This window comes from Salmo salar, chromosome ssa25, assembly GCF_905237065.1.
Source record: "Salmo salar chromosome ssa25, Ssal_v3.1, whole genome shotgun sequence".
NCBI lineage: Eukaryota > Metazoa > Chordata > Actinopteri > Salmoniformes > Salmonidae > Salmo > Salmo salar.
The window spans coordinates 23,747,063-23,773,511 of record NC_059466.1 but is presented as its reverse complement, the minus strand read 5'-3'; the positions used below and the strand labels follow the sequence as shown (position 1 = coordinate 23,773,511).

At 41.8% G+C, this 26,449-nt stretch overlaps 1 protein-coding gene and 1 long non-coding RNA gene across 8 annotated transcripts in view; both read right to left on the bottom strand.

Annotated features, from left to right (window-relative positions):
- The window catches only part of lrp1bb (low density lipoprotein receptor-related protein 1Bb), a 446,550-nt gene that overhangs the window by 339,751 nt on the left and 80,350 nt on the right, over positions 1–26,449 (bottom strand). The window lies entirely within an intron of this gene.
- Positions 2,372–3,860, bottom strand: LOC106586435 (uncharacterized). The gene is made up of 2 exons (XR_001324189.2): positions 3,607–3,860; positions 2,372–2,911 (listed from the first exon to the last, which is right to left on the bottom strand). It is a non-coding gene; the product is annotated as an uncharacterized lncRNA (long non-coding RNA).

Here is a 26,449-nt window from a genome sequence, read left to right as displayed (position 1 = left end):
CTCAGGTAGTGCAGCTCATCCAGGATGGCACATCAATGCGAGCTGTGGCAAGAAGGTTTGCTGTGTCTGTCAGTGTAGTGTCCAGAGCATGGAGGCGCTACCAGGAGACAGGCCAGTACATCAGGAGACGTGGAGGAGGCCGTAGGAGGGCAACAACCCAGCAGCAGGACCGCTACCTTCGCCTTTGTGCAAGGAGGAACAGGAGGAGCACTGCCAGAGCCCTGCAAAATGACCTCCAGCAGCCCACAAATGTGCATGTGTCTGCTCAAACGGTCAGAAACAGACTCCATGAGGGTGGTATGAGGGCCCGACGTCCACAGGTGGGGGTTGTGCTTACAGCCCAACACCGTGCAGGACATTTGGCATTTGCCAGAGAACACCAAGATTGGCAAATTCGCCACTGGCGCCCTGTGCTCTTCACAGATGAAAGCAGGTTCACACTGAGCACATGTGACAAACGTGACAGAGTCTGGAGACGCCGTGGAGAACGTTCTGCTGCCTGCAACATCCTCCAGCATGACCGGTTTGGCGGTGAGTCAGTCATGGTGTGGGGTGGCATTTCTTTGGGGGGCCGCACAGCCCTCCTTGTGCTCGCCAGAGGTAGCCTGACTGCCATTAGGTACCGAAATGAGATCCTCAGACCCCTTGTGAGACCATATGCTGGTGCGGTTGGCGCTGGGTTCCTCCTAATGCAAGACAATGGTAGACCTCATGTGGCTGGAGTGAGTCAGCAGTTCCTGCAAGAGGAAGGCATTGATGCTATGGACTGGCCCGCCCGTTCCCCAGACCTGAATCCAATTGAGCACATCTGGGACATCATGTCTCGCTCCATCCACCAATGCCACATTGCACCACAGACTGTCCAGGAGTTGGCGGATGCTTTAGTCCAGGTCTGGGAGGAGATCCCTCAGGAGACCATCCGCCACCTCATCAGGAGCATGCCCAGGCGTTGTAGGGAGGTCATACAGGCACGCGGAGGCCACACACACTACTGAGCATCATTTTGACTTGTTTTAAGGACATTACATCAAAGTTGGATCAGCCTGTAGTGTGGTTTTCCACTTTAATTTTCAGTGTGACTCCAAATCCAGACCTCCATGGTAAATTGGATTTCCATTGATTATTTTTGTGTGATTTTGTTGTCAGCACATTCAACTATGTAAAGAAAAAAGTATTTAATAAGATTATTTCATTCATTCAGATCTAGGATGTGTTATTTTAGTGTTCCCTTTATTTTTTTGAGCAGTGTATATTGTCCTGCTAATAACAGGGTTAATAATATATCTGTGAGAATATCCAAATGGCTTTTATATAATTCTAAATTAATAATAATAATAATCACTTTGTTTAAAAAAAGAACACTATTTTGGAGATTATTTTGTTTAAAAAGAATGTAAAATGAGTGAGAATAAGACCATTCTTGAACATGGGGTGAGACATTGTTACTAATTTGTAAATAAAGCCAGTTTGTTATTTAGATTTATTTCTTTCTGTTTTTAGAGGGAGAGAAACCATAAACCTACAGTCATCTCTTGGGCCTCCCAGTTGAGGCCGGCACAGGTATTGAACCAGCATCTGTAGCAATACAGTGTTTTAGACCACTGTGCCACTCAGGAGCTGTACAACGTGACGGGTCGGGAGCAGGCTACAGTACTACTGAAAGAGCAAAATAAGTTTATCTTAGAATAAAAACCTTAGTGTAACAACAGTTTTAGTAAGTAATACTGAAGTCGTGTACAATTATCAGTTTCAATTTAGGTTTATGTTGCCCATTCATTGTCAGTTAGAGACACAGTCGCGCCTTGGGACCCAAAAGCATAATCAGTGCTCTAACTCCCCCTTGCGCTGGCCTGGAGCGATGAAGTTGTGATGCAGGGTACCGTACTAAACCACAAATTACCTCTAAAAACCGCAGCATGATCGCAAAACTTTTAGTGGAGCGACCACTATAATATTGCATTAGAGCTGCTGTTTCTTTCCTAATGAGTAGGCTTGCATTGTGATTAATTCATACAACTATTACACCTGTGCATATTATTAAATGACACAGATGTTCAAGATAAAATGGTTTTATATTCTTGGATAACTAATTGAAAAGTAATATGATGCAAACTAACTAGATTAGAAGGCCTAGGCTCCTTCATCCTAATGTAAGCTAAATGTATTGGATACAAAACAAATATTGGCATGTGATGAAGGATAACATGTCCAATATAATTACATGAATGCATTGCAAACAGGATTACTGTATATAGTAAATGAGATAAATATAGCATTGTAATATTAATTATGCATTTCTCTCCCCTTCAAGGGATTAGACAGAAGAACTGCAGTCACCCAGATGCCCATACCTCAAAACCAGAAACATGTGGAGACGTCAACACTTTTAATTTGGAATATATGTTAACATTTAGGGGGGGGGTTCTGTATCTGTGCACGAGTTCTTAAAACACAGTATATTGTACAAAATAGGTCATTCCCACCAAGTGAGGGACATCTCAAGGAGATTAATCTCCAACATTCATAAACTTGTTCAGTACATGAGGGCAAGTTTAGTCATGACAGCCACAGGTTGTTTTTTTTTATACACAGGACAGGAGTTTACAGGTTTTGTTCCAGCCCTTCGCTAACAACTAATTCAACTAATTGTGGTCTAAATTGAAGACTTGCACACAGCGCGAACACCCTGGCACAGAAATCACATCTGCATTTTAGAATGAGCTTCATAAATTACAATGTCCTGACAAATCTGCATGATAAACAACAACATGGGTGAATCTATTTTCACCTAACATTGCGATGTTGCACTCTCCTGAATAATATCCTTGGATATAATGATTATCCTGGTGGCTGGAAGGTTCACAACAAGTTCTTTACATCTGCACGATGTCAGGGTGGGATTTCCTTCAATCTGGAACAAGCAGAGACAAGGGGGAGAAATTAAACTCAGTACTCAAATTTCAGTGCTGGTTCAACTTGTTGAATGTGTAATCATTTTGTTAACGGTTTTGTAAATTTTAGCCTTGGTCAAGTTGTTTACAGTAAGAGTTGAATAACATAACCTCTAATTTTAACTAGTAACACCAACCCCAATTGTGCAACACAATAGGCGAAGGAAAAGTGTCAAGAGAAACAAACACTGTATGCACAAATAACTTGGCTGGCTAGCAAGCCTAGATTGAACAGAACACAGCTGGCTGCATTTCCTACGTTTTTCATCAGATTTTGTTAAAATCTCTATACCCTCAAAATAAGTCAGGCAGGACTTTTCTCCTGCTAAGGCAATACAATGAAGTGAAACGTGATCAGGTGCCCACTTTGGTCCCTGAAAACAAATGGGGGAAAAACTATTTGCTACATGTCTTTAGCTGGCTAGCAAGGTAATTAGTTCATTATTTAAAACTGTCTGGGTCGTCACAATTGACACATTGCTGAATCTATGATTAGTTCGTTTAGATAAGCAGGATGAGATCGCCTGCTAGCTAGGTAGCTGGCTATCACTTCTGATGTGTTAACTAGCTAGCTAGGCAATGTTTGAATTCACAATTCATATGAAAGTAATTTGTTGAACATTTTAACAATTTGGTAAATAAACGTTATACTTACATTTCACGAAGTCATTCCTTATTGTTCTGGAAAATCATATCCCAAAGCTGTGTTCGAATACTCATACTATCTGCACTAACCATACTATTTGTGAGAAATTGAATATGTCGTATGCTTATTGGTCATAGCATAGTTAGCCAAAAGTTTCCGGATGCCGTACTAAATTCGCCAAAATACAAATTATACAAACAGTGGACACTATTTCCGTGCTTTTAGGGCCCATAATGCAATTCTTCAGGAAATGGGCGTGGCTTCACAACGTTTTCAGTTTTTAAGAAAATGGTGGAAAATATGCAGCCGAAAGCAGATACAAATTCATTGCTTTAACTAATTATGACAAATGTTAAGAAAATGTTGAGCAATGTAATAAAGTAATGACTTTTCAAATAAGTTACGTTTCACGTTATATTGGCTGACAATTTGTTAGCTACGCTATCCTTATGAACCGCATAGCATTACAGTAGTATGTACCGGTATCTTAGCTAGTTACCTAACGTTAGTTGGCTACTAATACATCGAACTTGCCAGGCAGTATATTAACTATATGTTATCTAATTAACTACCCAACTTTTATTGACTTGATTATTCACATAATTCTTAGCTAAGTGGTATAATCGTTGTGCGTTCTCAATGGACCTTGTTAAATCTGTCTATCTACTCCGATTTCTGAGCACTCTCGTCTGAGCGCCAGAGCGCAGAATAACTGATCAATTCACAAACGCTCATCACCCGTTGAATATGGCCGGTGTCAGTAAACGTCGGCCAAAAAAAGCGTAATTAAATTGTTGCCAGCAGCACAGTTACAGTCACCAACGCTCTGGATAACATGAAAACATCCTAACCAGCTCTGCTAGGGCAAGTAAAATGGTCCGAGTTAGGTGTTCTCTCATTTGTGTCTGGAAGTAGCCTCCCCGGTGAAGGACACATGGGATTGGGACATGAAAATTGACATCCTGCCTCAAAAGGCTGTCATTGTAAATAAGAATTTGTTCTTAACTGACTTACCTAGTTAAATAAAGGTTAAATGTAAAAATGTAATCCTTATTAAGTCACCAGCTGATATCTAGTTAAACCATCAACATGCATTAAATTCACCCACACAGCTGATCTCAATTGCACCCATTATTGGTCACCACATTACCCCTCCCTAAAAGTCTTTCAAGATATGTTCGCCCTCTGGTTGGTATTGTTATCGCAACAACAGTCCTTTTTGAACAGACAGGGCAATTTATCTATTTAACAAGCATTGCGTAAAATATAAAGTATTTCCTCATTTACCAAGGCAATTTACCGACATTTTGTATGAATGGAAACTGATGTTGGTGTAGCCTCCTGACTTATTTTATTATTATTTTTTTGTGCTTAGGGTCATTGTCCTGTTGGAAGGTGAACCTTTACCCCAGTCTGAGGTACTGAGCACTCTGGAGCAGGTTTTCATCAAGGATCTCCCATCTCCACAGACCAAGGCTCTTCTCTCCTGATTGCTCAGTTTGGCCAAGCGGCCAGCTCTAGGAAGAGTCTTGGTGGTTCCAAACTTTTTCCATTTAAGAATGATGGAGGCCACTGTGTTCTTGGGGACCTTCAATGCTGCAGAAAAGTTTTGGTACCCTTCCCCAGATCTGTGCCTCAACACAATCCTGTCTTGGAGCTCTACGGACAATTCCTTTGACTTCATGGCTTGGTTTTTGATCAGACATGCACTGTCAACTGTGGGACCTTATATAGACATGTGTGTGCCTTTCCAAATCATGTCCAATCAATTGAATTCACCACAGGTGGACTCTAATCAAGTTGTAGAAGCATCAAGGATCAAACATTTCTAAAAACCTGTTTTTGCTTTGTCATTATGTGGTATTGAGTGTAGGTTGATGAACAAAAAACAATACATTGTAGAATAAGGCAGGGTGGCAGGGTAAAGTTACTAGGCATCCAGATAGATAAGAGTAATACGGTGCTGCCGTGCCTTCTTCACCACTGTGAGGGTGTGGTGTGTGTGTGGACCATGTTAAGTCCTTAGTGATATGGATGCCAAGTAACATTTACATTTACGTCGTTTAGCAGACGCTCTTATCCAGAGCGACTTACAAATTGGTGCATTCACCTTATGATATCCAGTGGAACTTAGTGATATGGACGCCAAGGAACTCCCAACCCGCTCCTCAGCAACCCCGTTGATGTGGATGGGGGTGTGATCTCTCTCTTTCCCCTATAGTCCACGGTCAGGTCCTTGGTCTTATTAACATTGAGGGAGACGTTGTTGTCCTTTCTCTGACTTTCTCCCTGTAGGCTGACTCATCGGCATAGGTGATCAAGCCTACCACCATTGTGTCGTCAGCAAACTTGATGATGGTGTTGGAGTCGTGTGTTCATGCATTCGTGGGTGAACAGGGAGTACAGGAGGAGACTAAGCACACACCCCTGGGGGGCCCCTATGTTGAGGGTCAGCGTGGCGGAGGTGTTGTTGCCTACCTTCACCACCTGGCGCCTGACCGTCAGGCAGTCCAGGATCCACTTGCAGAGGGAGGGGTTCAGTCCCAGGGTCCCTAGCTTGGTGATGAGCTTGGAGGGGACTATGGTATTGAACGCTGAGCTGTAGTCCTTGAACAGCGTTCGCACATAGTTATTTCCCTCTTGTCCAGGTGGGAGAGGGAAGTGTGAAGTGCAATTGAGATTTCGTCATTTGTTGCTGTTGGGGCGGTATGGGAATTGGAGTGGGTCTAGGGTGTCTGGATGATGGTGTTGATGTGTATCATGACCAGCCTTTCAAAGCACTTCATAATTACAGATGTGTTTGTTACAGAGTGAAAGTAATTTAGGCAGGTTACCTTGGAACTCTTGGGAACAGGGAAAATGGTGGTCAGCTTGAAACATGTTGGGATTACAGACTGGGACAAGGAGAGATTGAAAATGTCTGTGAAGACACTTGCCAGCTGGTCTGTGCATGCTTTGAGAATGCACCCTGGTAATCCTTCTGGCCAGGTGGCCTTGTGATTGCTAACCTGTTTAAACGTTTTGCTGACATCGACCACAGAGAGTGAGATCACACAGACATCCGAAAAAACAGGGGCTTTCATGCAAGGAACAGTGTTATATTCCTTGAAGCGAGCATAAAAGGCATTTAGCTCGTTTGGGAGTTCTGCATCAATGGGCAACTCATGTCTGGGTTTCCCTTTGTTGTAATCCGTTATCCTCTGCAAGCCCTGCCACATATGACGAGCGTAGGATCTGGTGTAATAGGATTCCATCTTCCTCCTATATTGTCCTTTTGCATGTTTGATGTCTCATCAGAGGTCACAGTGGGCTTTCTTGTCCATGTCGGTGTCCTTGTAATCGGTAGCTCGAGTTTTTAGCCCAGCATAGATATTGCCTGTAATCCATGGTTTTTGGTTTGGATACATTCTTATAGTCACTGTGTGGATGACATCATCTATGCACTTATTGATGAAACCCGTGACTGTTATGGTAAACTCCTCAAAGCTATGGATGAATCCCGGAACACATCCCAGTCTGTACTAGCAAAACAGTCTTGTAGCGTCACGTCTGTTTCATCCGGCCACTTCCGTATTGAGCGCATCGCATTTTAAACAATTCAAAGCCAAAGAAAGAGCTAACACTTGGTTTTCTTTTGAGCTGTCTGAGCACATTCAGAAATCAGGCCTGGGCCAAAGCAAGGAAAACTGACTATGTAATGGACTGGCAGTCTTTCAATTGAGAAACCAAGCTATTTTTTAAGCTATATCTCTGACTCTGCTGGTGATCCTTAAACATTTTGGAAGACAGTAAATGCACGGAACCGTACAAATTCCTCTTCTTCCCTGCCTAAGCAAGTTCTGTCTGACTCTGGCATAACTGAGAAGAATGGAATAAGTGATGCTTTTAATCATCATTTTATCTTGGCAGGGTTTTTATTTGGGAGAAACTGTGGTTTAATTGACCCTGGTCAATCAATCGACTGCTCTTCCCGCTGCCAGCCTCTAGCTGACTCGACGGTTAACCCGTGAACTTCTAGTGAATCTTTCTTTTAATTTCAACAATTTACTATCTGTGATGTGCTAGATGCCTGGCTTAAGATTAGGGTAAAAAAATCCACTGAGGCTGATATGCTTGATCCATTTTTGCTGCAGGTCTCTGCCCCCCTGATTGCTGAATCATTAACCCATATTTTTAACCTGACGATTATATGTCATACTATCCCCAAGGTTTGGAAGGCGGCCCATGTACTCTCCCTTCAAAAAGGTGGTGACCTAAATAATTAATCGCTGTATTTCTAAACTTTCTTGCCGAGCTAAAATATTAGAATCCTCGATTCATTCTCAGCTAAGATCTTTTATCTTTGCCATGTATTCTAAATGTACATCAGTTGGATTTTAGACCAGGTCATAGCACTATCTCCGCTGCATCCCTTGTTATGAATGATGTGGTCAACTGTATGTATAAAAGACAACATTGTGCTACCCTCTTCATTGACCTGTCAGAGGCTTGAGATACTGTTGATCACTCACTGCTAATTCAGAGGCATTCCTCAATTGGCCTAGACCAGGCTGCATGTAACTGGTTTAAAAATAACTTGACAGATTGAGTTCTATGTTAAATCAGGTTTACTGGATTTTACTAAAGGTGTCCCGCAGGGGTCGATTCTGGGTCCTATACTTTTAACTGTTTCCATTAACAATATCGACTTGTCTGTAAAAAACTGTAACCTGCACTTGTATGCCGATAATACTGTTGTGTATGCAATTGCCCCCACGGTTTACCAGGCACTATCTGAACTACAGTCTGCCTTCATTGCACTACAGAAATACTTTATTGATCTGAAATTAATATTGATTGCAGGTAAAACTAAGTATATGTTGTTCTCTAGAGCGCATAAAAATAACTCTGATGATTTAAGCATATGTACTTTGGATGGTGTCCATATTGGTCGTGTCCCTGCATACAAATATCTGGGCATCTGGATAGATGAAAAGCTGTCTTTTCAAAAGCATATTGATGCGTTAGTAAAGAAGCTGAGAATAAAAATTGGCTTCTTCTATAGAAATAGATCCTGCCTCTCGCTAAATAGTAGAAGGCAGATTATTCAGTAGACATTCCTATCGGTTCTAGACTATGGTATCATCAACTATATGAATGCAGTTGCTAGTTCGTTAAAGCCGTTAGATGCAGTTTATCATAGCACGCTACAATTTTTAACGGGTGACAATTTTAACAAGTATTTGACCCCTTTCTGATTTTCTCTATTTTTAATGCTGAATGTTATCAGATCTTCCACGAGGTTTTGGTTGAAGATCTGATAACATTCCTTACCAAAAATATGCAAAAATAGAGAAAATTAGAAATGGGGCAAATACTTGTTCACGGCACTATAGTTCCACTTGTTTTCAAAAGTCCTCATTAATGACACATGAAACGGTTTTGCAATACAAGTGAATTCTCTTTTAGTAACGCTACTCTGATCTAAGTCAAATTAATTGATATTCAGCATATTACCTTCTAAAGTTGCCTGGGGAAGAAAACATAAGGACTTCCACACATTTATTTCTAAAATAAACTCCCAGGTTGTCATGGCAACAAAGTGCAAAGATTTTTGGTGCTAAACATTGGCTGCCGTCAATATGCCCAACCTCTCTACCATGTGGACAACATTTGAGAGGTAGAAGATTAATCAGCTGCCATGCTATAATTACAGCAACAATGCCTTCTACACAAAATAATATGTTTAGACAGAGCATCAAATGTATGGCCATGGAAAAATTAATTGCATTGCTATTATTTATATGACTGACAGGTTTACATAACCGACAACATGTAACAGACATGCTGTATCTGCGGTACTTATGGTCATATTATTTTTGAATCAACAACTGGTCCATTCGTTTCACAGCTAACTTCAAATAATACTAATTGCTATTTTGAAATTGGATGATAAGAGTAGGCTACTTTTGTCTGCCGAGTTTGTGTTATGTCTGTCTGTCTCCTCCCCTTGTCTGGGTGAGTGGTTAAAACCCCAACCTACCGGTCACACTGAGTTCTATGAGAGACAAATGGGTAGCCATCTCAGCTCTTTAAAAACCGACTAAAGGGCTTTCAAACCTGACAGGTAAAAGAGAGGCATTATTCCCCCCCACCCCACCCCCGTTAGCTGATTCATCTGAATAGCAGCCAGAAAACTATAATGGCACTTTGATTTGAAGATTTTAGAACAGGGTTGGTTGTGTGGGGGATTTTTTTGAAAAGGCTCCCTAATCACCACTTTCTCCTTTAAGTGGTGTCAGCGAAAGGCCAGAACAACAGAATTGAGGGCTGAAAGTGCTTGTTTGAAGGAGCTTTACCGCTGGTTTGTTAAGACTGTAGAAATGTAACAGTGTTAATGATGCTTTTTGGCATTATCTCTGGGCATCCATTTAATTTTTATTGCCTCTGACAAATTCTCTGCCACTGTAAATCTGTCTAATGAGATGAACAGTCAATCTCTAATATAGGAAATATTGCCAGACAATACCACAGCTACTGTGTGTCATAATAACCTTGAAGGACAATGAAATACTATTTGTTAAAATGAGCATCTACAGTCACGTTCAACTCAGTGCCATTATCCCTGCAAGGTGAAGTATTGGAAAGTATTGAAACAGGTGCCCCAATATTTTTTACCCTTTTCTTTTTGAGAAAAAAACTATTACTTGTTAAACTAAGATTTCTCTGAACAATTGTAATAATATAATTTTCACCAAAAAATAGCATACAATATAGCTCAGCATTTTGGACCTGACTCTACGCATGTTCCTTACTTAACCTTAATCCGTGAAAACTATGCTGCACATTGGTGTATCTTTTCAGGCCACATACATTTTAAGACTTCTTTATTTTGGAGTCAGCTTTATCAAAACCAAGGGCTAAGGGCTGTTTCACAGAAAAAGTACAACATTTCCATTAGCTATTGTAGAGGGCTGGATGGATAAGGGCTGCCAATTTGTGATGTTATTCCTCCCAGACCCAAGGAGACGCCAACACAGAGCCTAGAACAGTGGGGTGTTGTAGGGAGACGTAAAAAGATCATTCAAAATTCTAGTTCTTCTTCAAATGGATCCCACGTAAGTTGGAGTGCTGCAGTGACGAGATACTGCCCACTCCATGTGGGCGACATAAATAAGACTAACATGATGAGGTAAGATTTTGAGATCTATTGATTTAAGTCAAGATATCGTTTGGAAATACTACCTAGTACAGCAGTTCCCAAACTAGGGGTCGCCTGATATGAAAATGGGGTCATCAAGAAAAATATATATACTTGTTTTCTTGTATATATTTTTTTCCGAATTTTGAAAATTCTCCGCGAGCCCATTTTTCTTATCAGGCGACCCCTAGTTTGGGAACTGCTGTACTAGGTAGTATTTCCATACGATATCTTGACTTAAATCAATTGATTTAAGTTAAAACTTACTTTTTAGAAAAAGGCCCTTGAATGTTTTGGTACACTTACTGGAGAGCTCTTCTTTGTCTACACTTATTCAGCATTGTTCACACCCTCTTCAGCCTTAGCCCCACCCATCTCTTTAAGGAGTCACATGTGAGGCCATGTGCTAAACAGAATGAGTAAGGTAGTGTAGTAAACAACCAAAGCTTTCAAGACTAAAAGTGGTTTAAGTAATAGCTTACATTAAGGAAAACGTTCAGGTACAACTGCACTTTATCTAGTCCTTGACCTATATCCTAATCTGACTTTATGTCCAGATAGAAATATAGTATAAATATTGTATAATTATTAGATGATGCTTACCCAGACACTTGTCTAAATTGATGGGTAATGTGAAAGAAATCCTTTAACCACCCCCCAGCCACATCTAGCTAACTGGATGGGTCACCATTGTCCAGACATGTACACATGTTCAATAGATGGCCATAATTACCCCCAAACACACCTGGCTAACTTGATGGGTCATGTAATCATTGTTTTAGGAAGTGGAGTCTTTTGTTTAGACATGTAGCTAGCTAGCTAGCTAAACAATGAACCATAATCCAAACCCATAGCTACAGTAACAACAGATTGTCATAGCTAGCCACCATGAATGAAATGCTGGAGTTTGAATCTGCAGGTAGCTAAAGCTAAGCAACTAGGTTCAATGTTCGCTAGCTAACATTAGGCTATAACTGACAATGCAAATGGATTTCTGAGATACAGTGAGTGGAAAAAAGTATTTGATCCCCTGCTGATTTTGTACGTTTGCCCACTGACAAAGAAATTATCAGTCTATAATTTTAATGGTAGGTTTATTTGAAAAGAATAACAACAAAAAAATCCAGAAAAACGCATGTCAAAAATGTTATAAATTGATTTGCATTTTAATGAGGTAAATAAGTATTTGACTCCCTCTCAATCAGAAAGATTTCTGGCCCCCAGGTGTCTTTTATACAGGTAACGAGCTGAGATTAGGAGCACAATCTTAAAGGGAGTGCTCCTAATCTCAGTTTGTTACCTGTATAAAAGATACCTGTCCACAGAAGCAATCAATCAATCAGATTCCAAACTCTCCACCATGGCCAAGACCAAAGAGCTCTCCAAGGATGTCAGGGACAAGATTGTAGACCTACACAAGGCTGGAACGGGCTACAAGACCATCGCCAAGCAGCTTAGTGAGAAGGTGACAACAGTTGGAAAAAACACAAAAGAACTGTCCCTCGGCCTGGGGCTCCATGCAAGATCTCACCTCGTGGAGTTGCAATGATCATGAGAACGGTGAGGAATCAGTCCAGAACTACACGGGAGGATCTTGTCAATGATCTCAAGGCAGCTAGGACCATAGTCACCAAGAAAACAATTGGTAACACACTATGCAGTGAAGGACTAAAATCCTGCAGCGCCCGCAAGGTCCCCCTGCTCAAGAAAGCACATATACATGCCCGTCTGAAGTTTGCCAATGAACATCTGAATGATTCAGAGGACAACTGGGTGAGTGTTGTGGTCAGATGAGACCAAAATGGAGCTCTTTGGCATCAACTCAACTCGCCGTGTTTGGAGGAGGAGGAATGCTGCCTATGACCCCAAGAACACCATCCCCACCGTCAAACATGGAGGTGGAAACATTATGCTTTGGGGGTGTTTTTCAGCTAAGGGGACATGACAACTTCACCGCATCAAAGGGATGATGGACGGGGCCATGTAAGGTCAAATCTTGGGTGAGAACCTCCTTCCCTCAGCCAGGGCATTGAAACTGGGTCGTGGATGGGTATTCCAGCATGACAATGACCCAAAACACATGGCCAAGGCAACAAAGGAGTGGCTCAAGAAGAAGCACATTAAGGTCCTGGAGTGGCCTAGCCAGTCTCCAGACCTTAATCCCATAGAAAATCTGTGGAGGGAGCTGAAGGTTTGAGTTGCCAAACGTCAGCCTCGAAACCTTAATGACTTGGAGAAGATCTGCAAAGAGGAGTGGGACAAAATCTCTCCTGAGATGTGTGCAAACCTTTTGGCCAACTACAAGAAACGTCTGGCCTCTGATTGCCAACAAGGGTTTTGCCACCAAGTACTAAGTCATGTTTTGCAGAGGGGTCAAATACTTATTTCCCTCATTAAAATGCAAATCATTTTATTACATTTTTGACATGCATTTTTCTGGATTTTTTGTTGTTGTTATTCTTTCTCGCACTGTTCAAGTAAACCTACCATTAAAATTATAGAGTGATCATTTCTTTTTCAGTGGGCAAACGTACACAATCAGCAGGGGATCAAATACTTTTTTCCCTCACTGTACAAACAATATTACTACACAGATCATACACGTAACGTTAGCTAGCGAGCCAGCAAGCTAACATTCACTAGCTAGCAATCAGTATGCTTTAACTTGCAATGAAAACGACTTTCTGACAAAATTAGAAACGTATAATATGTGAAAATGTAGCTAGACTCTTACCTATATATATATGGATGCATGCTTCACGGTAGCGTGTCTTTTCCGATTGGTTGGTAGCTAGCTATAGCTTGTTTGGCCGGTTGTTTTGTCAAGTCACTCCGGTTCACCCTGACCGTGTGCAGAAAGTAGTCCATCACAACTTTTTCTCACTGATCTTTGTCTAGGCAGCAATGTTGTTGAGAGCAGTAGCAACGGCAGCAAGCATTATCTACACAGCAAGGATTATCCTGTTATAGATTGAAGCATGCTACATGGCAGACTAATCTGAACTCATCTCTCGGCATGTCCAGCCCATCTATTATCTCAGCCAATCAAGGCTAGCGGGAAGGTTCCTGTGTTTGTCCGTGGCTAAACCAACTAGGCTCGTAATTTAACTATTGTATTCATACTTACAGATGGTATACAAGTTTGTTATTAAGTTCACATGTTCCATAGGGCATTTCGGCCAAAAAAACGTATTTTGTTGAAGAAAATAAACATTCATATGCCTCTCCTGTGAAGTAGTGACGTGCAACAAATGCCTAGCTTCTTGAAACAGGTCACATTTGGTAAACTGAATGGACTGAATGTAAACATGCAGGGGAAATACAAAAACATTCCACAGCCGCAAAGTGATAGGGCACACAAGCTCACAGAACTGCACGGCCGAGTGCTGAAGCGCATAGTTCATAAAAATCGTCTGTCCTCGGTTGCAACACTCACTACTGAGTTTCAAACTGCCTCTGGAAGTAACGTCAGCACAATAACTGTTCGGCAGGAGCTTCATGAAATAGGTTTCCATGGCCGAGCAGCCATACACAAGCCTAAGATAACCATGTGCAATGCCCAGCATCGGCTGGAGTGGTGTAAAGCGTCCCGCCTTTGGACTCTGGAGCATTGGAAACACGTTCTCTGGAGTGAAGAATCATGCTCCACCATCTGGCAGTCCGACGTACAAATCTGGGTTTAGCCAGGTGAACGCTAGGTGAAGGTGAACGCTATGCTAGGTGAAAGGGAATGCTAACGCGATGCCAGGTGAATGCTATCTGCCTGAATGCATAGTACCAACTGTAAAGTTTGGTAGAGGACGAATAATGGTCTGGGGCTGTTTTTCATGGTTCCGGCTAGGCCTTAGTTCCAGTGAAGGGAAATCTTCAGGCGATAGCATGCATTGACATTCTAGACGATTCTGTGCTTCGAACTTTGTGGCAACAGTTTGGGAAGGCCCTTTCCTGTTTAAACATGACAATGCCCCTGTGCACAAATCGAGGTCTATACAGAAATGGTATGTTGAGATTGTTGTGGAAGAACTTGACTGGCCCGCACAGAGCCCTGACCTCAATCCCATCGAACACCTTTGGGATGAATTGGAATGCCAACTGCAAGCCAGGCCTAATCGCCCAACATCAGTGCCCGACCTCACTAATACTCTTGTGGCTGAATGGAAGCAAGTCCCTGCAGCAATGTTCCAACATCTAGTGGAAAGCCTTCCCAGAAGAGTGGAGGCTGTTCCATCAGCAAATTGGGGACAAACTCCATAATAATGCCCATGATTTTGGAATGAGATGTTCAACAAGCAGATGTCCACATACGTTTGGCCATGTAGTGTATTTGATTGTTTGAGAAGACTATCAGAAATAATGTTTTTCAATAGATTTTTTTCAATATAATTTTCAGGTATCAAAATGGGGTCGTGGTTCAAAAAAGATTGGGAGCCCCTGACCTAGTACCTTCTACTTATTCTAATCAATCATGTGTCTATGATTGAATTTAGTAGCACAGTCTGGCAAAGTCACGATTCAGTCTGGTTTAAATTACTATGGGGCTGGGTCAGTCTGGTTTAACCTAGCTATATGACTATGGCGCTGGGTAAGTCTGGTTTAACCAGGCTATATGACTATAGGCCTGGGAGGCTGCTGTGCTGTCTTGACAGAGATCAGCTGAGTTGTGGAGTGGAACTCTATAAACAGATTACCTCATCCGTATACTGCAGCCTACCGTTAAATCATCCACCTTAAAAGCATTCAACAAATCTTCACCACTAGCAGTGATATGTACCCACACCCATCCTGCCACATAAATATAAACATAACACCATATTAAAAATAACTTTTTCCCACTCTAACTCCGACCAAACGGCTGCTGCATGCACAGTCTGTACAGGAAACAGGTGTGGTACAGACAGAGAGACTCAATATATGATCTCATTCACCGTCTTAATGTAAGAACACCTTGGAAGGATTCTAAAACTGGCCAAGCCTTAACCCAAACCCAAATGAATACCAGTTTACTCAGAAATACTCTCTACTGCTGCAGGTAAATGTCTGTATATCGCACAACAGGTCATATGACTTTTAACATTGAGGATTATGTTCAGCCATCCATTAAAGAGGTGTGATCACTGATCTTCTGCTAGTACCCATCGCTCTATAAGCCTACCACTGTGGTATGCCTATTGTTCCCTATCTAGTTACAAATCCTTTCATGTGAGTGTAGTCTCACCCAACGTGATCTTATTACATGCAACAATATAAAAAAGTGACAGCGAGAGAGAAAGCCTTGATACCTGATTGGATTTGTCACCCCGTACACATGACCACAGGCAGAAACATGCTGTAGTAATTTCACACTAACGTGTGGCCCGTGTTATGGCACTTTGTTACTTTGGTGAGGTAGGGGAGATTTGTAGTGCCAGTGCAGCAAGCCAATCTGTCTGTGCTCTGCTCACTATGGCAGGGCCAAAGCTGTCCCCATTTTCTCCTGCTTGGTTCCACTGCCTGCTGTGGCCTCAGATGATGAATGCTCTCCTCAACAGACAGAACAGAGCCTGTTGTTATTGATGTTCTCAATTAATAACCTTACCCCAGACCAGACCAGACCACTGCAGGACCCATACCTGGACCATATACAGATCACTCTCACTACTGCTGCAGCATCCCAGGCGGCTAACCATTTTTGGTTACCAGAACATTGATTTCCGGTAGAAAATGGGATCACTTTCCTCTAAGCTCTTTTCAGATATCTGATATTTTAAGATGAACTCCAGGTGCTTGTAAAAATTGACTACAAATGATCATATTATCTTCATTTTCTTCAATATCTTGCAACATTTGCTCACTGCTGAATGCGAACCACACCAAAACATGGTCCTGTTCTGTTCTGTGATTCGATTTGGAAGGAATGATATTAGGCAGGGAGACAGGAACTATTAGGTATTAGGCAGCCCCTAAAGGATGGACCATGATACAGTATCTATCAATAAGACAAGCATTATTGATGAAAAGAGCACTGTATCTCCAGCCTTGACTACATCATGTAAAACCTGTCAATCAAAACAAAATCTGTGATTAAATATCACTTCACTGAATGACCCCTATCCGATTAGCGCTATTCTGATAAGATTTTCATCCTCTTCTGTTTCAAAATGTTTTCCCCTTTTGGCAGCGTGTTCTCCCCACCTGCCCCCCTGTGTTAGGCTAGAGAGAGCCGGCGGTGATCACAGGCAGTCCAAGTGTCAATCCCCAATGGGCAAAGTGCTGTCTGAAGGTGATAGACTCCTGTGGCCGCAAGCCAGCGTGACTCACCGGGCCCCATGGATGTCCTCAGCAACAACACCAGGTTACTCTCTCTCCAAATTGCATGGCCTACCTGCCTGCCTGTCTCCGTGCCTGCATGTGTGCTTGTCTGCCTGTGTGTCTGCATGCCTACCTGCCTTCCTGTCTGTCTGTGTGCCTGCCTTCCTGTCTCCCTGCCTGCCCCACAAGCAAGGGGACTCCTACCCAGCCCACTATCCCCTCTTGGAAACGGTTTTCTACCTGGAGCCTCAAAAACATGTTGGCTCTATTTGTGCAAGACTGGCCATAACAGCCCATATTACCCAAAGTACAACATGTCACACCTACTAAATGACCTTCGTTTACCCTCTTTGAATGATAAAGGGCTGCAGGACTGTGAAAAAATATAATGTTTACAGACATCATTCCTTTTTATCTCAATGAATTCAACATTAGGATTTTCAGCAGCCGAATTCACGACTTTACAGTCCAGGAACTGCTGTGAGGATTATCAAACTGTTCATATTGATTAGGAGAGGTTTTATTAAATGCTTGTCATACCATTTATTGAATGCCTGTGCCTATCTTTCTAAAGAGGAAATACATTTAAGATAAAATGTGATAAAAATCTATGGGGAGTTTAGGTATAATTTGATGATTGAGTGAGATCAAATCAAATCAAAGTTTATTGGTCTCATACATAGATTTGCAGGTGTTATAGCAGGTGCAGCGAAATGCTTATGTTACTAGCTCCAACAATGCAGTAGAATGTCTAGCAAATACAGTGCAAATGCACAAATAATGAACAAATGACGTGCAGCTTATAAAGGCTTCATAAAGCATTCATAAACACTACATGAACGTATCACATATCATCTATAACCGTATGTCATGCTCTATAATGTATTCATAAATGTGGTATAACTGTGTGACATAACCCCCAATGTCAAATGTGACATAACCCACTATGTAAAATATGACATAAACCTGTGCTTTATAAAGGGTGGCATAAGCACTGCTTAATAAAGGCTTTATAAATCATATAAATTGAGGCTTCACAAAGCATTTATAACCTTTGCATGCATCTTGGTAGAGCATTGCAATGCCAGGATAGTAGGTTCGATTGCCAGGACCACCCATACTTAAAAATGTATGCACACATGAATGTAACACATATCATCTATAACCGTATGTCATGCTCTATAATGTATTCATAAATGTGGTATAACTGTGTGACATAACCCCCAATGTCAAATGTGAGGCTTTATGAAGCCTTTATAAGCTGAACATAATTTAAAGCGGAACCAAAAAATCTAAACAAGTAATGTCCAAAAGAGTCCAATTAACAATCCAAAGAACTGTAGACACAAATGTAGGATCTTCATTTGAGCCATTTTGCTACAGCAGGAAAGTAATATTGCATTAAGAGGACATTATTATGTAGATTATAACTAATTTACATTTTTGTAAAGGTTGATAAAACATTTTCATAAGGGAAAATCAAGTCTGAAATTTCAGAGTGAAAATGTAAAACTTCAGAAGCCTTTTTATACCTCAAATACACTACAAATTTTATATTTCCTGCATTGCAGGAAAGTTCTCCAGCAACAGGTTGATCAAATTAAGATCCTACATCTGTATATTAGAGTGAGCAGTGTCAGAACCCAGAATATAAATAGATGGTATGTCTAAATAGTTAATACAGTGCATTCGGAAAGTATTCAGACCCCTTGACCTTTTCCACATTTTGTTACATTACAGCCTTATTCTAAATGGATTAAATAGTTTCCCCCCCTCTTCAATCTATACACAATACCCCATAATAACAAAGCAAAAACAGGTTTTTGGATTTTTTTGCAAATGTATAAAAATCTGAAATAACACATTTACATAAATATTTTGTTGTACTTTGTTGAAGCACCTTTGGCAGCGATTACAGCCTCGAGTCTTATTGGGTATGACGCTACAAGCTTGGCACACCTGTATTTGGGGAGCTTCTCCCATTCTTCTCTGCAGATCCTCTCAAGCTCTGTCAGGATGGATAGGGAACATGGCTGCACAGCTATTTTCAGGTGTCTCCAGAGATGTTACATTGGGCTCTGGCTGGGCCACTCAAGGACATTCAGAGACTTGTCCCGAACCCTTTCCTGCATTGTCTTGGCTGTGTGCTAAGGGTCATTGTCCTGTTGGAAGGTGAACCTTCGCCCCAGTCTGAGGTACTAAGCGCTCTGGAGCAGGTTTCCATCAAGGATCTCTCTGTACTTTGCTCTGTTCATCTTTCCCTCGATCCTGACTAGTCTCCCAGTCCCTGGCACTGAAAAACAACCCCACAGCATGACGCTGCCACCACCATGCTTCACTGTAGGGATGGTCCCAGTTTTCCTCCAGAAGTGACACTTGGCTTTCAGGCCAAATAGTTCAATCTTGGGTTCATCAGACCAGAGAATCTTGTTTCTCATGGTCTGAAAGTCCTTTAGGTGACTTTTGGCAAACTCCAAGCAGGCTGTCATGTGCCTTTTACTGAGGAGTGGCTTCCATCTGGCCACTCTACCATAAAGGCCTGATTGGTAGAGTAATGCAGAGATGGTTGTCCTTCTGGAAGGTTCTCCCATCTCCACAGAGGAATTCTAGAGCTCTGTCAAAGTGACCATCGGGTTCTTGGTAGCCTCCCAGACCAAGGCCCTTCTCCCCCGATTGCTCAGTTTGGCTGGGTGGCCAGCTCTAGGAAGAGTCTTGGTGGTTCCATCATTTAAGAATGGTGGAGGACACTGTGTTCTTGGGGACCTTGAATGGTGCAGAAATGCTTTAGTACCCTTCTCCGAATCTGTGCCTCGACACAATCCTGCCTCTGAACTCTACGGAGAATTCCTTCAACCTCCTGGCTTGGTTTTTGACATTCACTGTCAACTGTGGGACCTTATATAAACAGGTGTGTGCCTTACCAAATCATGTCCAATCGATTGAATTTACCACAGGTTGACTCCAATCAAGATGTAGAAACATCTCAAGGATGATCAAAGAAACCAGGATGGACCTGAGCTCAATTTCAAGTCACATTTTAATTTGTAATAAATTAGCAGAAAATAAATATATATACTGTTTTAGCTTTGTCATTATAAGGTATTGTGTGTAGATTGATGAGGGAAAATAATAATTTAATCAAATCAAATCAAAATGTATTTGTCACATGTGCCGAATACAACAGTGAAATGCTTGCTTACAAGCCCTTAACCATCAATGCAGTTTTTAGAAAATATCCCCCCTAAAATAAGAGATAAGAATAACAAATAATTAAAGAGCAGCAGTAAATAACAATAGCGGGACTATATACAGGTTTGTACCGGTACAGAGTCAATCTGCAGGGGCACAGGTGTCGAGGTAATTGAGGTAATATGTACATGCAGGTAGAGTTATTAAAGTGACTATGCAAAGATAATAACAGAGATAAGCAGCAACGTGGGGGGGGGGGGCAATGCTAACAGTCTGGGTAGCCATTTGATTAGCTGTTCAGGAGTCTTATGGCTTGGGGGTAGAAGCTGTTTAGATGCCTCTTGGACCTAAACGTGGTGCTTCGTGGGCTGCTTGCCGTGCGGTAGCGATGGAGCAGCTGTAGGATCTGAGGACCCATGTCAAATCTTTTAAGTCTCCTGAGGGGGAATACGTTTTGTCGTGCCCTCTTCACGACTGTCTTGGTAGGCTTGAACCATGTTAGTTTGTTGGTGATGTGGACGCCAAGGAACTTGAAGCTCTCAACCTGCTCCACTACTGCCCCATCGATGAGAATGGGGGCGTGCTCGGTCCTCCTTTTCCTGTAGTCCACAATCATCGTCTTTGTCTTGATCGCGTTGAGGAATAGGTTGTTGTCCATGCACCACATGGTCAGGTCTCTGACCTCCTCCCTATAGGCTGTCTAATTCATTTTAGAATAAGGCTATAATGTAACAAAATGTGGAAAAAGTCAAGGGGTCTGAATAGTTTCTGAATGCACTGTAATTTGGAAATGTATGTACAGTAGTAGGTATATTAGGATGAGCTATGTTTGCGATTACAGTATATACATACACAGAAAGTAATTAAAATGAGTCTCAAGGTGCAGGGCAGAGTACCGGGCAATCAATAGTTCTGTATTAGTCTGCTAATAGAGGACTATTAAAGGCATAGTGCATATTGTTTTTGTTATTATTATTATTTTTATTAATATTTGTTTTTCAGGGGGTGCTGCAGCACCCTCAGCACCCCTACTTCCCGCGGCTATGCCCCCAGATACACAATAATACATCCCTGCTTCCTCATAAATATGACAGTAACATCCCACTTCTGCCTCCCCTCTGCTTCATTTGGCCTTTCACAGAACATACATCTTGCATAGTCTAAATGTGCTGTATGGGGACTAACTAGATGAAAGAAAAGCCCTCCACTGTTAACAGAGAACATGTAGCTTCAAGGGTAAATAGGCTGTGGGCATTCTCAGAGGGATGGATGGGGAATGGAACAGAATGGAATGGAATGATAGGGCTCTAGAATGAATGGATTCTGTGTTTGCCTCTTAATTAATTTGTAACTGTGCATCCTGTGAGGATCCTTAACGCGCCTAAAAATAATAAAGTGGGAAACTTGAGAGTATTTGTATTGGCATCTCACACAATAATTTGTTGTGATGTTTTTTTCAAAAGGGCCAAAAGTACATCCATCCTCCTCTACAGTAGGGTTTCCCGGTCCTGACAAACTACGATCACGTAAATCCTACCAACAGGACATTAAAAACTGTAATATCTTATGTTTCACTGAGTCATGGCTGAACGATGACATACAGCTGCCGGGTTTTAAGCTTTTCGGCAGGATAGAACAGCGGCTTCTGGTAAGACAAGAGGTGGCGGTCTATGTATATTTGTAAACAACAGCACGAAATCTAATGAAGTCTCGAGGTTTTGCTCACCTGAGGTAGAGTATCTCATGATGAGCTGTAGACCACACTATTTACCAAGAGAGTTTTCATCTGTATTTTTCATAGCTGTCTATATACCACCACAAACCGATGCTGGCACTAAGACGCACTCAATGAGCTGTATACGGCCATAAGCAAACAGGAAAACGCTCATCCAGAGGTGGTGCTCCTACTGGCCGGGGACTTTAATGCAGGGAAACTCAAATCCATTTTACCTAATTTCTACCAGCATGTAAAATGTGCAACCAGAAGGAAAAAACTTTATACCACCTTTACTCCACACACAGAGATGCGTACAAAGCTCTCCATTTGACAAATCTGACCATGATTATATCCTCCTGATTCCTGCTTATAAGCAAAAACTAAAGCAGGAAGCTCAGTAAGAAAGTGATCAGATGAAGCAGATGCTAAGCTACAGGACTGTTTTTTGCTAGCACAGACTGGAATACGTTCTGGGATTCTTCCGATGGCATTGAGGAGTACACCACATCAGTCACTGGCTTCATCAATAGTGCATCAATGATGTCGTTCCCACAGTGACCATGTGTACATACCCCAACCAGAAGCCATGGATTACAGGCAACATCCGCATTGAGCTAAAGGGTTGAGCTGCCGCTTATAAGAAATCCCGCTATGTCCTTTGACGAACCATCAAACAGGCACAGCATCAATACAGGACAAAGATTGAATCGTACTACATCGGCTCCGACGCTCGTCGGACGTGGCAGGGCTTGCAAACTATTACAGACTACAAAAGAAGCAGAGCAGCGAGCTGCCCAGTGACACGAACCTACCAGATGAGCTAAATTACTTCCATGCTCGCTTGGAGGCAAGTAACACTGAAGCATGCAGCAGAACATCAGCTGTTCCGGACGATTGTGTGATCACGCTCTCCGTAGCCGATGTGAGTAAGACCTTTAAACATTAAACAAATATTCACAGACGGATTACCAGGACGTGTACTCCGAGCATGACATTCACTGACATTTTCAACCCTGTCTGAGTCTGTAATACCAACATGTTTCAAGTCCCTGTGCCCAAGAACACTAAGGTAACCTGCCTAAATGACTACCGACCCGTAGCACTCACAGCCGTAGCCATGAATTGCTTTGAAAGGCTGGTCATGGCTCACATCAACACCATTATCCCAGAAACCCTAGACCCACTCCAATTTGCATACTGCCCCAACAGATCCACAGATGATGCAATCTCTATTGCACTCAACGTTTCCCTTTCCCACCTGGACAAAAGGAACACCTATGTGAGAATGCCATTCATTGACTACAGCTCAGCGTTCAACACCATAGTGCCCTCAAAGCTCATCCCTAAGCTGAGGACCATGGGACTAAACACCTCCTTCTGCAACTGGATCCTGGACTTCCAGATGTGCTGCCCCCAGGTGGTAAGGGTAGGTAACAACACATCTGTCACGCTGCTCCTCAACACAGGGGCCCCTCAGGGGTGCGTGCTCAGTCCCCTGCTGTACTCCCTGTTCACCCATGACTGCATGGCCAGGCACAACTACAACACCATTATCAAGTTTGCCGATGACACAACAGTGGTAGGTCTGATCACCAACAACGATGAGCCAGCCTAAAGGGAGGAGGTCAGAGACCTGGCCGTGTGGTGCTAGGACGTCAACTTCTCCCTCAACGTGATCAAGACAAAGGAGATGATTGTAGACTACAGGAAAGGGAGGACCGAGCACGCCCCCATTCTCATCGACCAGGCTGCAGTGGAGAAGGTTGAGAGCTTCACGTTCCTTGGTGTCCAAACACACTAAGACAGTCGTGAAGAGGGCACGACAAAGCCTATTCCCCCTCAGGAGACTGAAAAGATTTAGCATGGGTCCTCAGATCCTCAAAAGGTTCTACAGCTGCACCATCGAGAGCAAACTGACTGGTTGCATCACGGCCTGGTATGGCAACTGCTTGGCCTCCGACCACAAGTCACTACATAGGGTAGTACATCACTGGGGCCAAGCTTCCTGCCATCCAGGACCTCTATATCAGGCAGTGTCAGAGGAAGGCCCTACAAATTGTTAAAGACTCTAGCCACCCTAGTCATGGACTGTTCTCTCTGCTACCGCATGGCAAGCGGTACCGGAGCGCCATGTCTAGGTCCAACAGCTTCTACCCCCAAGCCATAAGACTCCTAATCAAAGGGCTATCCAGAACGCTATTTTATGCTGCTGCTACTCTCTGTTTATTATCTATGCATAGTCACTTTAACTCTGCCTACATGTACATATTACCTCAATTACCTCGACTAACCGGTGCCCCTGCACATTGACTCTGTACCAGTATCCCCTGTATATAGCCTCGCTATTGTTATTTTACTGCTGCTGTTTATTTATGTGTTACTTTTATTTTCAATTTTTTACTTAACACTTTTTTTTCTTAAAACTTCTTTAAGCATTGTTGGTTAAGGGCTTGTAAGTAAGCATTTCACTGTAAGGTCTACACCTGTTGTATTTGGGCGCATGTGACAAAGAAAATGTAATTTGATTTGGGACACCTTTCCTAATTACAGAAAACAATTCAAAATCACGAATGCGGCTTTTATAGGCTCAACAACATGGATATATTTGGCTCGTATTTCTGTCCGATTTGTTTGATGGACATACAATAGAATATGAACATCGAATAGGCAATGGCAACAATGTGTTAGATGTGCAGTATATAAATAAAATAGGAAAAATGCAATAAAATAGGAAAAACGCCAAGGGGGATGAATACTTTTGCAAGGCACTGTAGCTAACGTTAGCTGGCTGGCTGGTTAGCTAACGTTACGTGACATGTGTACAGCACCCGTTGAATATGGCCGGTGTCAGTAAACATCTGCAATAAAACATTCAAAGGCGATTTTCTCAAAAGTGAGTTTGCAAGTTGATCAACTTTCAAAGTAGAATTACTTTCCCAGTGTTCCTCAAATGCAATACATGATATACCATTTTGTAGCTCTGAGTCTCTACTTTTATCTAATGTAAAAAAACATAATTTCACATTTTGCTATATTAGACCGAATCCCGATAGTGAGTCAAATATTTGGCTATTCCCTTAATAAATGTTTTAATCTGGATGCTATTCTGAAGAAAAAGTCATATTGTAAACATAAGAACTATCCAAACCTAGGTTAAGTCAGGGCCAGTTTTCAAAAAGTGTCTTAGAGTAGTGCTGATCTAGGACCAAGTCCCACACTGTCTATATAATCTTATTTAAAGCCAAGATTAAGAGAAGGAAGTAGCTTCAAATACTCCTTTCCTAACCGTTCCTCTCTACTAGTGTCCTCAATCTGGCAGCCACGCCCCTAATACCTTCCCATCTGGAACATTGAGACGCCTCGTTAGCAAAGCTCCTATTGTCCTCTATTCATTTTCGTCAATTTATGGGTCATTCCACCAATTTGGTGCCTTTTGAGAAGTGTAACTTGGTAAAAAAAAAAACATTTGATTTCACCTAATGTTAACATTCAGTCAGAGCACATGTTCAACTTAATAAAAACACGTTTTCCCATCTCAAGAGGTTACATAAAACAATTACTATAGTAAGTGCCTATTAAGTGCCAAATAAAGTAACAGGGTTGCCCGTAACAGGGTTGACCGTAACAGGGTTGACGATTTCTTCTTAAATCAGCCATGAATCTCCTTGTGACAAGGGGAATGGAAGCTTGTTGTGTGCAACAGGGAGTGGCAATTGAATGCAAGCTTTACAAAATGTTTGGATTGTTTTACTCTATTTGATTATTAGATGTCCAATGTTAAAAAGGAATAGTTTCACCGTATTACCAAGTTCAGTTCATGTAACAGGGTAGACCTTAAAATGCAGGACAGACGTAAATTAATCATTAATCACAGTAAATCAATAATAATCTTTAGAAAAGACTTTGTCAAAGCAACAAAGTAACTAGGGAGAAACAGAGAAATGTTTGGATTAAGTGCGTTAAAATTGTCCTAGAAGTGACACAGGGTTGAATTTTAGCTTTTTAGCAAGCCTTTATTTCAATAAAAAATAAGATTTATTGAATTCTTAATGTGGTTTATGTTAAAGGGCACTTCATTTAACAGTCTTTTAAAATTGAATATTGGTTCACAATTTCTAGTAAAAATATTAGTGGGAAAAAAGGCACTCTTTTCGTGGAACAACCCTTATGATGACAACTAAGAGGGTTTTGCCATACTGCATTTAATTAGGCCTAAAGTACATGATTTCTGATATAGTTTCTAAGGTGCTTATATTTGGTATTCAATCATTTGATGACAATATTGTAATTACACTGCAGTTTGATTGAAATGAGGCTGATTCATGTATGTTGCACTCCATCTACTTGTTAATGATGACAATACAAAGTGCATTACTATAGAGTGTTAATTGTGTTTCACTTGACAGACATGTTTACATTCAGTACTATGCAAACAAGTGACAAACTACAAATGCCACCAACTGCAAAGAGAGGAGAGA